Below are 12,180 nucleotides of genomic sequence, written 5' to 3'. Positions count from 1 at the left end.
TGCCTATGGAGGCCTGATGGATTCCCCCGGAGCTGGAGTTACAGGCAGTTGTAAGCTGTCTGACATGGGTGCTGGGGACCAGAACTAGGGTCTTTGGCAAGGACAGTATGTTCTTAACCTCTGAGCCATTTCTCTGGTCACTCACTGAGTAAGTGTTTATTGAGTACTTACTATGTGACGATTCTGGCTTAGGCACACAGTCAATGAAACAGACATGATCACTGGGCAGTAGTGGCACACGTCTTTAAGCCTGGGCTACACAGAGAAACCCTGTCTGGCGGGGGGGAGGAGACAATAACAACAACAACAAAACCCAAAACAACAGCAAAAACCAGACATGATCTCTTCCTTTGTTTAGCAAATCAGCCAAAAGGGGCGATGAAAAGTTAAGACAATGCAGACTGAGCATAGTAGTAGTAATGCCTGTAATCCCAGTACATGGGAGTTAGAGACAGGAGGATCAGAAGTTCAAAGTTATCCTTGGATACATACCAAGTTTGAGGCTAGCTTAAGATACATGTGATCCAGGTTTTTTTTTGGGGGGGGCGGGTTTCGAGACAGGGTTTTCTCTGTGTAGCTTTTGGAGCCTTTCCTGGAACTCGCTCTATAGACCAGGCTGGCCTCAACTCACAGAGATCTGCCTGCCTCTGCCTCCCGAGTGCTGGGATCAAAGGTGTGCGACACCACCGCCTGGTTGTGACCCTGACTTTAAAAAAAAAAAAAAAAAAAAACCAACCAGCCAGGCATAGTGGTGCATGCCTTTAATCCCAGCACTCAGGAGGTGGAGACAGGAGGATTACAAATTTAAGATGATCATCCTTTACACCGTGAATTTGAGGTTAATTTGGTTTCCTGGCAACAAGGAAGAGAACAGATTGCCCCAGGCTAGAGTTAATGCCTACCTATCATTTTAGGAGTCTCTCGCAGCTGTCTAGGCTAGAGGTGATGGTTTAAAGGTTACAGTGGAGAAAAGTGATGGATTCAAGACATATGTGGTGTTAGAATCAGCAGGATGTACAATGGATTCCATTTGGAAGGTGGTGAGGGAAGGGAAGGTATCATGGCCAACATGCCCATCTGCTGTGGATATCGCTCTGTATAAATAAAATGCTGAGTGGCCAGTAGCCAGGCAGGAAGTATAGGTGGGACAAGCAGAGAAGAGAATTCTGGGCAGAGGAAGGCTGAGTCAGGAGACGCTGCCAGATGCTGCCATGACAAGCAACATTGTGGTGGTATTATGTTCCCCAAAATATTGTGCACCCTAATAAACTTATCTGGGGTCAGAGAACGGAACAGCCACTAGATACAGAGGTTAGAAAATGGTGGCACTCACACCTTTAATCCTAGTCTTCTGGAGGCAGAAATCCCTCTGGATCTCTGTGAGTTCAAGGCTACACTGGAAATAGCCAAGCATGGTGACTCACGCCTTTAATCCCAGGAAGTGATGACAGAAAGCAGAAAGGTATATAAGGCATGAAGTCCAGAAACTAGAAGCATTTGGCTGGTTAAGCTTTTAGGCTTTTGAGCAACAGTTCAGCTGAGACCCTTTCAGATAAGGACTCAGAGGCTTCCAGTCTGAGGAAATAGGATCAGCTGAGAAACTGGCGAGGTGAGGTAGCTGTGGCTTGTTCTGCTTCTCTGATCTTCCAGTATTCACCACAATACCTGACTCAGGTTTGATTTTATTAATAAGACCTTTTAAGATTCCTGCTACACAACATGTAAGATACTGGTAAGCCACGAGCCATGTGGCAAGGTATAGATTTATAGAAATGGGTTTATTTAAGATATAGAACAGCTAGCTAGAAGCCTGAGCCATTAGGCCAAACAGTTTAAATAACATAAGAGTCTGTGTGTTTATTTTATAAGTGGGCTGTGGGACTGCCGGGGCTTGGTGGGAGCTGGAGAGAAATGCTCCAGCTACACCCATCTACGCGTGCTGTGGTACTTGTGGCAAAGGGAAGATTAGAGAGGTAACTTTCAGTGACAAACCAAAAAGGATTTTGACATGTTAAGCCCTAGATCACATGGGACGTCCATGGAGAGACTATCTACTTAGTAGATTCTTTCATTTTTTTAAAAAAGATTTTATTTATTTTATATGTATATGAGTGTTTTTCTTATATGTATATAGGTGCTTCATGATTATGCCTGGTCTCCAAGGAGGCCAGAAGAGGATGTTGGATCCCCTGGACCTAGAGTTACAATAATCTGTGAGCCACTTCATTGGGTGTTGAGAATTGAACCTGGGTCCTCTGCTAGAACAAGTACTCTCAACTGCTGAGCCATCCCTCCAGCTCCAGTTCAGGAGCTTTTTAAATCTCTTATAAGTAAAATGGAGATGGAAGGGGTTGTTTTTTATTTCTTCAGTGCTAGGGACCAAGCCCAAGGTCTCGTACACAGGAGGCTCCCAACCCCTTTGGTAATCCCCAGCCAGGAAGATAGTTGTGTTTTTTGTTGTTGTTGTTGTTGTTTTTGTGTGTGTGTGTGTGTGTCTGTGTGTGTGTGTGTGTCTGTGTGTGTGTGTGTGTGTGTCTCTGTGTGTGTGTGTGTGTCTGTGTGTGTGTGTTGAGGCAGGGTCTCATGTATTCCAGGCTCACCTCAAACTCTATGAGGTCAAAGATGACCTCTGAGCCAGGCAGTAGTGGCACACACCGTGAGTTTGAGGCCAGCCTGGTCTACAGAGCAAGTTCTAGGACAGCTAGAGCTTTTACTCAGAGAAACCCTGTCTCAAAACAACAACAAAAACCAATAACAACAAAATAAAAAAACAAAAACAAAGCAAAAAAAATACAGTGACTTCTGATTTCCTTGCCTCTAAGTACTGAGACCCCAGGCCTTAGTCACCATGCTCAGGATATATGGTGCTGGGGGTCAAATCTAGGGCTCCATGCCTGTTAGGCAAGCATTCTTCCACTGAGCTACACTCCCCAAGTCTTTGTTTTTAATGTGTATAAGTGTTTTGCCTGCATGAATGCATACCTCTATACCATATGTTTGCCTGGTGCCCTTGGAGATCAGAAGAGGGTGTTGGCTCCCCTGAAGTTGCAGACAGTTGTGACCCACCATATGCATGCTGGGACTCAAACCTGGGTCCTTTGTAAGGGCAGCAAGTGCTCTAAACTGCTGAGCTATCTCTCTAGCCCCTGAAAGATAGAGTTTTGAGAGGCTTATCAATCTGCATGTGGAATTTAATGTCCTGAGACTGAATATGACCTTGGAATCATAGAGGGAATCATAGAATCATAAAATCACAGAGGCAAAAGTAACCCTATCCAACTGTTAGAGGTCCAGCTGGAGAGGAGACAACCACAGAGGAGCTGTGAGTAAGAACATGCAGAAAGGGCTGGAGAGATGGCTCAGTGGTTAAGAACACTGGCTGCTCTTCCAGAGGACCCAGGTTCAATTCCCAGCGCCCACACGGCAGCTCACAACTGTCTGTAACTCTAGTTCCAGGAGATCTGACACCTTCACACCAATGCACATAAAATAAGTTAAGAAGAAGGAGAAGAAGGTGCTGCAGAAAGAGATGTTAGTTGGTTTTACAGAGTCCAGAAGACACTAGACTCTGCCTCAGAACAGCAAAACAAAAGGTAGGTCAGAGTCCAGGAGAACAGCAAGAGACATCAGTTAACCTTGTTAACAGCTACTTAGAGGCTGAACTGAGATAGCACCTGATGTTTTCCGGCCTGGCCTGTGTTTGCTAAATGTCTAGGCTGTCAAAACTTGACCTTACCCATCATGTCTTATTTTGTCTTGTGACTGGGTCTCACTATGTTCTGGCTGACCTGGAACTTGCTCTGTAGACCAGGGTGGCCTCTGACTCACAGAGATCCGCCTGCCTCCTCCTTCTTTTCCTGTATGGTGGGACTAAAGACGTATACCACCACACCCAGCCTCTCTGTGTCTTTAGCAACAATGGCTGGGTGTACCATTGAGGAAACTGGCGGAAAAAGTTTTTATTGGTTTTGTTCAGAGAGGCAAGATAAAAGGATAAAGAAAGCAAATACCAAGCCAGATGTGGTCATTCTTGTCTGTAATCCCAGTGCTCAGGAGGCTGAAGCGGGATCATGGTGAGTTTGGTGCCAGCCTGGGCTATTTTGCAAAACCCTGTCCTAAAAAAATAAAAATATAGCTGGGGTGGTGGTGGCACACTCATTTAATCCCAGCACTCGGGAGGCAGAGGCAGGCAGATGTCTGTGAGTGTGAAGCCAGCCTGGTCTACAAAGTGAGTTCCAGGACAGCCGGGGCTACACAGAGAAAACCTGTCTCAAAAAAACAAAAACAAAACAAAACAGAAACAAAAAGATTGGATTGAGTGTATGACTCCATTGATACAGTGCCTACCTAGCCTGAAACCCTGCATTTGATCCCCAGTACCTAATAAACTGGGAGTAGTGATGAATGTTCTAATCACAGTACTCAGGAAGTAGAGGCAGGAGGATCAGAAGTCCAAAATCATCCTAGGGAGAGTTCAAAGGCAACCTGAGCGAGATACCATGTCTCTAAATAAACACCTATCCAGTGACAGCTCAGTGAGTGAATACATCGTTTGGGGTCCAGGTATCATGAAAATTCAAAGGGGAGAACTTCAGCTTCCAGTAGGTCAGCAATTCAAAGCTTCAAGCTTTACATCCTTAGTCACAATTTCGAGAAAGTCATCATAGAAAAGAGGATGGGTCTCAGGTGGAAGACAATGACTTGATGGAAATCACATAGTAGAAAGGCATAGTAGCATGAGGGACTAAAACTTCAGCACTGGGGAAGCTGAGGATGGTGAGTTCAAGATCAGCCTGGGGCTGTATAGCAAGATCCCTGTATCAGAAAAAAAATATATGTATATATACATATATTGTATACATACATATATACATACACATGTATATTAGGGCCTGGTGGTGCAAAGTTCGTAAACACCATCCACTACAGAGGCTTAAGTAGGAGGATTGCCCCTGGAGTTGGTGGCACACACTTTCAATGCCAGCACACTGGAGGCTGATGCAGGAGAGTTGCAGGCCAGTCAGGACTATAGACTGAGTTCAAGAAACTTGCCAGGCGGTGGTGGGGCACGCCTTTAGTCCCAGCACTGGGGAGGCAGAGGCAGGCGGATCTCTGTGAGTTCGAGGCCAGCCTGGTCTCCAAAGCGAGTTCCAGGAAAGGCGCAAAGGTACAAAAAAAAAAAAAAAAAAAGAAACTCTAGACAGCTTAATGAGACCCTGTCTCAAAATGAAAAATGAAACAAACACCCTAGTGTGGTAGTGCATGCCCGGAATCCCATCCATCAGGAGTCAGAGGCACTTGGATCCCTGTAAGTTAAGGAGGCCAGCCTTGGCTACACAACAAGTTCCTGATGTCAAAATAGATGCCCCAATTATAGAGGTGATCAGCCACCCCTTATGTCCTGTCTAGCACCTTCCTTAATCTGCTAAACTCAGAAATCCCTCCCCTCTAAAGTGCATAAAAGTATGGGATTCTAGGTACTTTTAGATTTCCATACCCACCCCCCAGGTTCTCCAGCCCAGGGTCCTAGACATTACTAAATGATATTTTGCCTGAACTCCATCTCAGCATATCTCTCTACTGAACCTGAGAAAAATCTGAATTACTTAAAGGATCAAGCCATCTAGGACTACATTGCAAGTTCCAGGCCAGCCAGAACTATAAACCCAGATGAGGAGGTGCTGTGGTGTCCAGATAGACTCTGCTACCAATACCTGTGCTTCTCATAATCCAGCACCACAAGACCACTCTTTGTGGAAACTGAGGAGTCTATCGCCACATTGGAGCTGAAGTGTGTCATCCGGGGCGTCCTCAAGTGGCCATGGGATGAGGACAACCAGCTCCCCGATGACAGAAAAACTGGGTGAACATGGATGGCTTCAGTCGAACAGCACAGATCTATGCTCCAGGAAAATGCCTTCAGGAATTCAGAGTCCTGAACATTAAGCCCTTCTTGCCAGAGCTTCAGTGAGATTGCTTAATGAGTAAACAAATGACATGGGTCTGAGACCCCGGACCCCAGGATGAAAGGAGAGACTCCTGCAAGTTGCCCTGACCTGCACATACTCTGTGGCAACCCCCGCCCCTCCCCCGAACACCCATCCTGTCTTAAATACATGTCTAAAAAATTGTGTGTTGGTGTCTGTCTTTCTCTGTGTGATCCAAGCCTTTCCAGGCCGTGTCCTCCCTGGAAAGGTCTCGCTCTCATGTCCTTTTAGGCTCTGGCTTACCAGGCTGCCTTCTGTACTGTCCAGCCTGGCCCAACTGCCACTCAAAGGTGCCTTAGGGATGGATGTGGGCTACCCCGAGGGCCAATGAATTCTCACTAGACAGTCACAGGAAAAAGGGAGGATTCAGAAGGTGGGCCAGCCGGTCAGGCAAGGTTCAAAAGATACCATCCCCCACGGGGTCATACTCAGGTGACATTTGCCCTGCTTCATATTTTCCAAGGGGAGGGCCAAAGGCCAGGCACAGAAAAGGTTTTGTGAAGCCTCCATGAGTCCCACCTAAATCCCATGTGGCCTCTTGAACTTGTGATCAGGGGTCAAAGATCGCTCCTCTGCCGAAGTCTACGAACTTCTGTTAGCCACTGACCGACAAAGGGACACAGGGCTGAAGATCGCTCAGGGTCTTGCCTAGCATGTGCAAGGCCCCAGGATTAATCCTCAGGACCGCCTGCCCTCCAGATTTAATAACACTGGTGACATGAGTGACATATGCGAAGGAAGCCCTGGGCTATCCGCAGCACAACACACAGGCACGCACGCACGCACGCACGCACGCACGCACGCATGCACACAAAGGTAACTGGCTTCTATAGCTTAAATTCTCAGTACACAACTCAGAAAAAAAAAAAAAAAAAACCCAAGACAGAGTTTCTCTGTGTAGCTCTGGCTTGCCTATAACTCGCTCTGTAGACCAGGCTGGCCTGGAACTCACAGTTCCAACTGCCTCTACCTTCTGAGTGCTGGGATTAAAGCCAATAAAACATTTTTTAAATGCTTTTTCAGTTAAAAAAATTTTTTTGAGCTAGACATGGTGGCATACACCTTTAATCCCAGCACTCAGGAGGCAGAGACAAGATCTTCCTAGGTAGCCCTGTCTAGTCTGGAACTCTGAGATTAAAGGCATGTGCCGTCATGCCTGGTTTATCAATAACACTTATTTTAAATTAATTTAAGCTGAATATGGTGGCACATCCCTTAACCTCAGCACTTGAGAGGCTGAAGTGAGTTATATAGTTATAACTATATTGCTATCTATAGTGAGTTCCAGAACAGCCAGAGCTATGCAGTGAGACCCTGTCTCAGAAACAATGGTTTTAAAAGAAGACATGAAAATAATTGGAAGGAAGAAAAGGTCCAGTGAGGCAGGGAGGGGGATAAGAGAGGAGTGCTCTCTTTGTTCGTGTCAATAAACTATATTATATGCATGTATGAAATTGTTACAGAATAAATTGAAAACAAAGACAAAAATTCATGGTCATAAGTATCAGACACAGTGTTAGGCCCTGGATATGGGCAAAGAATATGACCAAGACACTAACCTGTTCCTGCTCTACGAGTCAAGGAGATGGATGATATCAAAGGAAACAGGTGTATAATACAACCTCAGATAATCCAAAGTGCTGAGACCAAAAAATAAGGGAAAAAATGATGAGAGGTGTTCTATCGGAATTATGAGAAAAACCTTCCCTGAGGGGGTGGCCAGCAAATGAAGTGGAGGATATGGGGGAAAGTGTTCCAGATGAGGGTAAGTGCCGATGGCCTGGGGCTGAAAGAACTAGGCATTTAGGAGACATAATTATGAGGCATTGTAGGTAGCCTGAGGAAAGAAGGAAGTAGGCTGTGGGTCAGGAGGCAGGCAGAAAGCAAAGGTTCTGGGACTCTAGAAGCCACAGTAAACACAGAGTTTAGATTTCTGGGTTATAGGAGGTCATTGAAGGGTATTGAGCTAAAGACGGTTTGAATTCAAGACAGAGTTTCTCTGTGTAACAGCCCTGACTGTCCTGGAACTCACCTTGTAGACCAGGCTGGCCTCGAACTCACAGAGAACCATCTGCCCCTGCCTCCCTGGTGCTGGGACTAAAGGTATGCACCACCACCGCCTGGCTAATTCTTATTTATTTTATATGTATGGATGTTTGGCCTGTGTGTTTGTCTTAGCACCACTGCATGCCTAGAGCCTACAGTGGCCAGAAGAGGGTTTTAGGTCCCTTGGAAATGAAGCTACAGGTCATTCGAAATCTCCATGTGCATGCTGGGAACTGTATTCAGGAATTCTGGAAGAGCAGTCAGCTCTCTTAACCACTGAGCCATCTCTCCAGCCTCCCTAATCCACATTTTTTTTTAAGATTTATTTATTTATTAGGTATACAGCATGTATGACCCCAGGCCAGAAGAGGGCACCAGATCTCATTACAGGTGGTTGTGAGTCACCATGTGGTTGCTGGGAATTGATCTCAGGACCTCTGGAAGAGCAGCTAGTGCTCTTAAACCGCTGAGCCATCTCTCCAGCCCCCTAATCCACATTTTAAAAGGTCACTCTGGCATAGAGCTGGAGAGATGGCTCAGAGGTTCAGAGCACCGGCTGCTCTTTCTTAAAACCTGGGCTTGGTTTCTAGCATCCACATGGCAGGCACTCACATACATGACACAATGTCGTTCTGGGGCTGAAGAGTTGGCTCAGAGGGTAAAAGTGATCGCTGCATACATATCATAATCTGAATTCAGTCTCCAGGACCCAGGTAAGAAAGATGGAGGCAATGGTGCACATCTGTAATCCCAGCACTCCTACAGGGATGTGGCAGCTGGAGGCAGAAGAATGGGTTGGAAGCTCTCAGGTCAGCTAGCCTGGAATATGCTGAAAAAAGGACCCCTGCCTCAACAAGGTGAAAGGCCGGAACCTGCACTCTGATAACTCTTGTGCTGTCTGCAGACACATACATGAACCCAAGGAACTGGAGTCACAGTGAGTTACAGTGTTGCCTGATATGATTCTGGGAACTGACCCAGGTCCTCTACAAAATGAGTAAATGCTCTTTACTGTTGAACCACCACTCCAGCCGCTTAAAACATTTTAATAGGCCAAGCAGTGGTGGTGCATATCTTTAATCCCAGCACTCGGGAGGCAGAGGCAGGCACATCTCCATGAGTTTGAGGCCAGCATGGTTTCCAGGACAGCCAGGGCTACACAAAGAAACCCTGTCTCAAAAAAAAAAAAAAAAACCAGACAAAAACAAAAAATGAATGACATTTTAAAACGTACATTCACTTATGTGTGTGTGCACATGTGTGTGTTTTCAAGCACACATGCATGCTATAGCATGTATGTGAAGATCGGAGCTCAACCTGTAGGGGCCCATTCTCTCCTTTCACTGTGTGAATCGGGCTGATCGAACTCAAGCTGGTTGAGAGCCCTAACCCACCAAGTCATCTCACCCACCCAAACTTAACCTAATTTCTAAGATCCACCCATATCAGCACAATGTATCAAACCTCTGGTTCTTTTTCATTATCAGGAAATCCTACTCCATTCTTGAATACACTGTATTTAGTTTGTATGTGGCGTTTGAGTTGTTTCCACCTACCTACTATTCCACTCATGAATACAATGTATTTAGCTTATATGTTGACATTTGAGTTGTTTCCACCTACTTACTATTCCATTCATGAATACAATGTATTTAGTTTATATGTTGACATTTGAGTTGTTTCCACCTACCTACTATTCCATTCATAAATACACTGTATTTAGTTTACGTGTTGACATTTGGTTGCCGCCTACCTTAGTCCACTTTGTGCCTGCTACAACAAAACATCTAAGACTGGGAAGATTGTAAAAGAAAAAAAAATTATTAAATGAAACTCAAATTTAGGCCAAAAGAAACAAAAGAAATTGGATTTTTTTAATAAAAATTTTCTTTGGAATTATAATGTGCTATCTTCTCCTTTTGGGGGAAAAGGAATTTCATTACAAAGAAAAACTCTAGCACAGATTGTATAAATCACACCCACTAATGATAATATCATTTACTTTGTATTTATCTCATAATGAAACTGGAAAAAAAAAGATAGTTTTCCCAATAATTACCAATTAGTGGAAACATAATAAAAACTGTGTTTGAAACATATTTTACAATTATAATTTCTCAAAGGAAAAAAACAAACAAACAGAAATTTGGCTGGGCAGTGGTAGTGCACACCTTTGCAGATAGATCTCTGAGTTTGAGGCCAACCTGGTCTACAGAGTGAGTTCCAGGACAGCCAAGGCGACTCAGAGAAATTCTTTCTCCAAAAAACAAAAACAAAATTGAATAAACAAACAGGAATTGGTTTCACCAAAGATGAAGACCTTGACACCTTGGTTCTCTGATGAAAGCTGTAACCCTGGCTGCTGCATTCTCTAGACAGGAGGAATACTGTGGCATCACACAGCAGAAGAAGGTCAAAGGGCATCAGAGAGCTGAAGTCTCTTTCATAAGATCCTTAATTCAGCTGAAGAGAAAGGAGCCCTCAGGACCTGATGGCCTCTTAACCACGCCATCTTAATACTAGCTCCTGGGTAATGGTTTCAACACCTGACCTTTGGAGGGAACACATTTGACGACATCACCACCTTCTGGTGACTGTGAGCAATGCTGCTATGTTGTGTTTAAGTCCGAAATTCTTTCAGTTTTGTTTGTTTGTTTGAGACATGGTCAGAATGTAGAACTCTGGCGGGCCTGAAACATGCTCTGTAGACCAAAGCTGGCCTCAAACTCATAGAGATCCACTTGCCTCTGCCTCCTGAGTGTGAACCACTACACCCAACCTTCAATTTTTTAAAAATACAAATGCTTCTTGAATTTGTGGGTCTTCCTTGTGCGAGGGCCATTCGAGTTTTCTTGCATCCCTTCACTTTTAGTAAATGTGCCGCTAAAGCAAGCAGTTTTGTTTCTGGAAGTAGGATTTCCCTAAGTATCTAGGGTGGGCTTTGAACTCGTAGTCCTCCTGCCTCGGCCTCCCAGGTCCTGAGATTGCAGAGTTGGGCCTGGTTTGTGTGTCGTGTGTGTGTGTGTGTGTGTGTGTGTGTGTGTGTGTGTGTGTGTGTGTGTGTGTGTACTTTACATTTAATTAACTGTTTATGTGTTTGTTTATTAAGACAGTCTCTCTATGTAGCCCTGACTGTCCTGGAACTCACTCTGTAGGACCAGGCTGGCTTCAAACTCACAGAGATCCTCCTGCCTCTGCCTCCAGAGTGCTGGGATTAAAGTGCCACCATGCCCAGCTGGATTTATTTTCTTTAGGACTGCTGTGTGTCTGGGTGGTTCGTAGCATTTGTACGGAGGCCAGAGGACAACCTTCAGAAGTCTCTTCCCCTGAGTTCTGCGGACCAAACTCCGGTTGTGAGGCCTCAGGGCGAGCACTTTACCCACTGGGCCACCTTGCCGGCCCTCGTGCGTGCCTTTTGGAGGAACATCAGACTGTTTTACCTAGCTGTTGTGTCATTGTTTTTGTGTTTGGTTTGGTTTGGGTTTTTGTTGTTGTTTGTTTTTGTTTTTTGTTTTGTTTTTTGGTTTTTCAAGACAGGGTTTCTCTGTGTAGCTTTGTGCCTTTCCTGGATCTCGCTCTGTAGACCAGGTTGGCCTCGAACTCATAAAGATCCGCCTGCCTCTGCCTCCCGAGTGCTGGGATTAAAGGTGTGTGCCACCACTGCCCGGCTGGAATTCATTCTTTAGACCACACTGGCCACGAACTCACAGAGATCTGGCTGCCTCTGCCTCCTGAATGCTGGGATTAAAGGCGTGTGCCAACGCCACCCGGCTGTTGTGTCTTTCTTACATCCCTGCTAACACGCCTCCTTATATTTATTCCTTCCTTCCTCTGCCTTGATAATATCTACTTTATTGTGAAGTTATATGGCATTGTGATTTTATTTACATTCACCTAATACTCACATAATATGGGCATCTTTTTGTGCGTTTCCTGCTTGGTCATTTGAATATCTTCTTTGGAGAAATGACAACTGAACTCCTTTGCCCATTTTTCCCCCCCAAAACAAGGTTCCTCTGTGAAGCCCTGACTGTCCTGGAACTCCCTCTGTAGACCAGGCTGGCCTCAAACTCACAGAGATCTGCTCTCCTCTGCCTCCCGAGTGCTGGGATTAAAGGGATGCACTACTACACCCCTGGGGTCCTTT

General features: G+C 45.2%; 1 non-coding gene across 1 annotated transcript; it reads right to left on the bottom strand.

Moving 5' to 3' along the window:
- Window positions 1-10,823: 10,823 nt before the first annotated feature.
- LOC128098046 (U6 spliceosomal RNA) lies at window positions 10,824-10,925 on the bottom strand. Its single transcript, XR_008214082.1, has one exon. It is a non-coding gene; the product is annotated as a U6 spliceosomal RNA (small nuclear RNA).
- Between the last annotated feature and the right edge of the window lie 1,255 nt (window positions 10,926-12,180).

Source organism: Peromyscus californicus, unplaced genomic scaffold (genome assembly GCF_007827085.1).
Source record: "Peromyscus californicus insignis strain IS unplaced genomic scaffold, ASM782708v3 Scaffold_5__1_contigs__length_169319896, whole genome shotgun sequence".
Lineage (NCBI taxonomy): Eukaryota > Metazoa > Chordata > Mammalia > Rodentia > Cricetidae > Peromyscus > Peromyscus californicus.
This window is presented reverse-complemented; position numbering and strand designations above follow the sequence as displayed.